Below are 6,000 nucleotides of genomic sequence, written 5' to 3'. Positions count from 1 at the left end.
CAGTAGCCCAGACTTGGACTCTGGGTTTCAGCAGTACTGATTTTTGGTAGAGTCCATTTCCTAACAGTTGTTGTGGGACAGAGGAATTAAGTCTTCCTGCAATTCATCCTGCCCGCCAGTACACTGGCCAATGTACACAGGCGTGAATGCTGGGTTTAGATCTGGCACAAACACCTCTAGTGCTCTCAGCTGCCTCATAGAGGATGCATCCTTTGTGTCAATAAACTGTGTAATGCTTTCCCAGTCCTGCTGTGGTTTACATCACCCATATTTTAAAATAAGACTCCCAAGCAAGGAATGTGAGTTGCCACATTTGTTCATACCCATCTTGGCCTTGGGACATCTGTGTTTTTCACTCTTCAGGTTGCTCCCTGGAGGTTTTAATGAGGATCATCAAAGGTAGACAGACAGGGACTCTGCCTCTGAGGTCTTTTTTTTTCCCTGCCCACACTAGGGAGATGTGGCCACTGGGAAGAAGTGAGGTGTTGCACAGTGACAGGGAGAAGGCAGAGGAGGAAGAGAGTATGGCAGGCCTGAGAGCATCTTGCTGGCTGGAGGCTGCCCATCTGGCTCCACCAGGTTAGAAAGGAAATAGGTCATTCATGATTAGGGCCATCCCATCTGATATGAAGTCCGCTGGGTTTAAAGGTTGGGGGACATGCGTACGAGGGGCTTGTGTCCCAGTGAAAAGAAAACGTGCTAGTTTGGGAAAGGACACTTCACCAGACTATTTTGTGACAGCTGACTTCAGGGTCCATCACCTGAGTGCCTGGTAATTTTTAAGGAGATAAGCTCTCCTCACAGCATTTTTGTGAAATGTGAAAGTATCATTATCCTTGCTGAGAAGTCACAGGGCTAGATGCTGAGAGATGCCTGTCTCTCAAGGGAATCAGTGGAATACACCACTAAGCACCTTTGGGATTCAAAGCCCAAATCACTGTGCAGGCTCTCATAGGAAATCCAGTGAAGTGCTTGAGTTGAACCCACATGGACCAAATCTCAATCCAGTGTGTTAACCACAATTCATTGTTTCTTACAGACAAAACCTTCTTCCCTTAACTCCTTGAGCTGTTTAAAAAATGTTGGTAAACACGTGTACACAGAATTTGTGTATGAATTGATGCCTGTAGCTTCACATTGTCCAGTTCATTCACATCTCAATGCACGACATTGTGTGCATTGGGATTTGTAGGCACACAGGATATTATTATTGTTGCCATGCATTGTATTTGCATTACGACCTTCCTTAAATGTGCAGCCATTGTTTTGTTAAGCAATCAGAGTGCAAATACCACTGGCACAGCTAGAAAACATTGAAGTATCCCAAGTACACAAAGTATGCAAACTGTGCAGTAAAGCACACAAAGCCTAACAAGCTCATTAGTACCATACTGCAGTGATTACAGAGCAAAATGCCTTCTGTGGTGCACCAGTCAGGCTATACAGAGGGAGAGCTTTGCAATGTTTTAATCCAATGTTGCCATCAATTGTGTACTGCTACAGCAGTCATATTTTACTGGCATAAGCTGTTCTGGGAGAGAGGCACTATTCTCTGCTTGTACCTTGCCTAGGTATCATTCCTGATTAGCCATTAGGCACTACATAATAATCATGAGGGTGAGGATAATAATTATAAACATAAGAATTATGGTCTTCAGTCAGACCAAAGTCCCATCTAGCTCAGTATCCCTTTTCTGGCAGTGGCCCAAAGTATATTTTTAAGCAAAAAACGTGAGAAACCAGGCATGTGTAGAGTGACTCTTTCCCTGGTATGTGAAATCTGAAACTAGACTCTGTAGGTGTCCTTTAGCAATTTGATTTGCATCATGGTCTCTGATGTAACTTAATGACTCAAAACCAGATAACCAAGTCTATTGTTATCGTACCTTTAAGATTCCTGCCAGTACATACATATATGTATACACAAAAAACCCATACACTGTCCAGTATATGCCACCTACCATTAAAAGAAAGGTGCAGATCTTCAATATAGTCATTTGAAAGATCTACTGAGAGGAAAAGTAAAGCTTTAAAGGAAAGTCACCCTGTCATATCATGGTGTCAGTAATTGTCAAACCTTCTTTGAGGCAGAGGATGGACTAAATGGCCTCTCAGCGTTCTTTCCTGTGCTGATTTTTTACGGATCTATGATTATTCAGCTGTTATAACAGTTAGAAAGTTCAGTTTCAATTAGTCTGAAATAGGAAAATGTCTCTCATTTTGCTTGATTGTGTAACATACATGTAATATTTCAGCTGGTGGAACCAGACAAAGGACCTGTAAGGGCTGTGGTCATATGGGGACCATAGCTCTTTGGTAAGCCATAACCATAGCACAGGAGCTGAACTGCTGTATATACATATATCTTCTGGCCAAGAGCAGCAGGGAGAGAGACATGAGCAACATAGGTGTGATCTATCTTAGCAAAAACATCTCTCCATGATTCACCGAACACAGGTTGTGGCTCTGGTAGACACTTATGTGGAGATCCTTGCTGCACTTCAGGGTATTCTTGGCAACTGACCTTAGCAACTGATCTGAGCCTCCTCCTTTGCAGCAGGACCCAACCAATAATCAGACTGGTGTGCTAGAAAGAGAGAATATAAGTACACAGGCAGTGATGGTGGTAAAGCAAACTGCAAAGTGCACCATTAAACATATCACCTCAGTGTCTGCCCTCAGAAATTCATGTCTCCAGGGTGAATTTCTCTTTTGAGAAGTGGTCCTTTTTACAAGGCAGGAAGCATTAGGTATGCTCATATCTCAGTCAAAGGGTTTCCTATGCTGTGCCAACAGTTATTCAGCAGTACTCATTATGCAGGTGAGATATATCGCAGTGCTGCTACCCTGCAACACTCTGCAGATCTCTATGCACCATGTGCACAATGTCTGAAATATAAGCAAATTTATGCTGCACTCATCCTTTTTGTGGTTATTAGTGTCATTTAGTATCATCTTCCTCCAGCAAATTGACTCACCAAGCAAAATGCACAAGTGCACTTTAAAGTGGATCACATTATCACGCCTACTTCTTCTGAAGAGCCAAGTGCCATTACTACTTTTCACAAGGAATAACTGCCTAAACTGTTTCACATTCTGCAGTGCATCAACAGCGTACTTCCTCCATTCAGTTAGCAATTCCAAAGAGCGATTGAACAGTAATGCATGTCTATCATATTGTTCTACAATGGAGAGATAAAATCTAGTGCATCACTTTATGCCTCTTTAAATGTTAGGGTATTCTCTTCTGGAGCCTTTTTGTCAAGATATGCAGTTGTTTCACCCCTAAGGCCCTGATCATATTTGGGGTGTCAACAAGGTATTTGCATTAAAAATACTCCTTTTACTCATAAAATATATTAGAGATTTCTCTCTCAACACTACTGTTTAGATGATACATAATCTTAACGGCACAGTTAATTTTACAGTCAGCTGTAGACCAGAAGGACTAATGATGGCCAAGACCTGATAGAATTTTATTTCAGAAATATTTTCACATTGTTCACTAGCACTCCTTCTTCCTCGGTGTGCTTTATTTTTGAGAAGGTAGGTGGATTACCAAAGAAATACAGCAAGGATGCAGGCTGTTAAATGGTGAGATTATGACTGAAACTATGAACTTGGAAACAGAAACCAGGAAACCAAAAATCAGGAACAAGAAGAAATTTTGGCTAAGAAGCATAGTCAGGAGGGGTGCTACGGTTTAGAACCGAGCGCGACCAACAATCTACTAAGCTGAAGAGCAAAGCCAGAGCCCAGTCAAACTCCGTATCATACATTTGGAGCTGAGATAAGAAGCAGCTAGAGCTTAAGCTAGACAAGCTGCAACCACTCAGTGTCCAGGGATGAGGGTTAAATAAACTGGAAAAAAACAAAGGAGTAATGCTGTAGCCAGGGATCACATTTTGCAGCCACACATTGGGATAGCTTCTTATGCTTGATTGCTACAGCTGTCTCTGCCCAGAATTACACCTGGGTCATCAGTCTCCTGGGAGACTGCCTGTGGTAACCTGGTGGCTCCTTGAACTTTGATTGCTCAGGAGCGCTTGTCAAGAGGCTGTCAGGAAAATCACCAAAGTACACACTCGAGCTCGGATCTCAGTGACTTTTGATAGGGCTGACCTTTGTGCCTTTGAAAATCTACCCCTTGGTCTCTGCAAAGCAGTGGCTTCCCATGTGGTCTGTTATGTTTACAATTATGAGTGGTGTTTCTGTGACCTCTTTTCACTCGTTACCACTGCACTTAATATCATAGCAAAAGAAAGGTAATGATTCTTTTTTTGCAATTGTAACTAAAATGCTACCATAGCAGAGGGTACGTGCTGGCCAAGGTCTTTATTATGCAACTGTATGCAGATCACTGTGAATTGCATCGTTCATCTAGTTCAGTGATGCAGCACCAAGGTCACCGGGCATTTTTAAGCTAATGATAAGACCATAAGTCTAATAAATGTGCTTGGTAATCACAGCAAACATATTGTCATTGTCGCAGATGTTATTCTTTCAAAATCACTTGGCAAATGCAACTAAAACACAGCCCTTGTGCATGCTTTGACCTCTCATAAGAATGCACCATCAGGAACATTGCAGAGGTGAGGTTGTTTAAGCAGACAAGTCATGGCCTACAGCTACAAAATCAGTATTTCTAACAATGCCGTTGCAGTTTGCTTAGAATGAACATGCAAGAGGCTAAATGAACATGGAATCAGTGAAGGGCAAATTTTGACAGATTTTGAAAAGGTACATATCCAGTAGTAATGCCAACACAGGTAGAGATCAATTTCATATTACAATAATCTAGGCAGGTTGACATTAATTATCCAGTTTATTTTTGTAGCCATTATACTGCAGTAACCCATTACTTGCTGATCCAGTAGCCTTTTGTTACCTGTCAGAAAATACATTAACCACCAAATGCATCATGTCACTCTGAGCTTTGCCATTATATGCAGTGATTCTCCATAAGACTTATCAGATGCTGCAATTGCTGATTTCTTTGAAAGGATATACATCATCTCCCAGGCTGGGTCACCATATTGCTAATGTTATGCCCTCAAAAAGTGGCGATGTAGTGCACAGAACTTGTTGCAGCTCCAGTATCTTGCAACCTATCATATATATATATGTATATTTTGATTTTTACAAATGTATATGTATATCATACATATGTATAGTTTTGGCTACCAGGCATGAAAAAGCCCACGGCAGACCACTAAATATGCTCCTGACAATAGGGCAGGAAAAGGCAGTTTAAAACAGACACAATTTATTGAATTCTTGCTTCACTTATACTCATTATTAATATGAATAAAGGTCAGTAATTCAATATTACTGCAAAATTCACTTAAGACCATTCAGTGGACAGAAAATGCCAACATGTGAAGGTGGCTGTTTAGCGAGGAGCTGAAATAAACGTGGTGGCAAGAGAGGTCTAAGACAAGACACAGAGCTGTCACATCTCATTCTCAAATGACATAAACAATGCAGTCATGAAATCAGTTTCACTGCTTTTGTATATAAGCCTCCTGTGGCTTCCATGCTAAAAAATGGAAAAATATTACCCTTTGCTAATGGAGATAGTTCATCAGGACACACGGCATGTCTCCAATTCAATGCATCAGCAGCTTGCAATCCTCAATTCAGTTTACCAACAGTTAAACTATTCAAGGCCTGTATTATAACCTTTTAGAGGTGACGTGTGACAAGATGATTTTTGATAAATAGTGGAACCTTGGTACTACAAACGTGGCCCTTGGCTTGCCAAGGAGAGCACGTCTCTGGATGCAGCCTGATGTTTTGTCAGCAGCTGCTGTCCGACCCATGCTATAGTCTCCTCTCACTCGGAATATGTTCACTTTCATACGCTCCTGCATTTTGTTGCAATAGAACAGCAAAATGTTTAGACTACAGCAGAATGCTGCAAGATTATTTCTGAGGGTGACCTTGAGTACGTCTGGCACACAAGAAGTGCAGTGGCAGGCAGGCAAGCACTTGTCTCCT

This window comes from Harpia harpyja, chromosome 2, assembly GCF_026419915.1.
Source record: "Harpia harpyja isolate bHarHar1 chromosome 2, bHarHar1 primary haplotype, whole genome shotgun sequence".
NCBI lineage: Eukaryota > Metazoa > Chordata > Aves > Accipitriformes > Accipitridae > Harpia > Harpia harpyja.
This window is presented reverse-complemented; position numbering follows the sequence as displayed.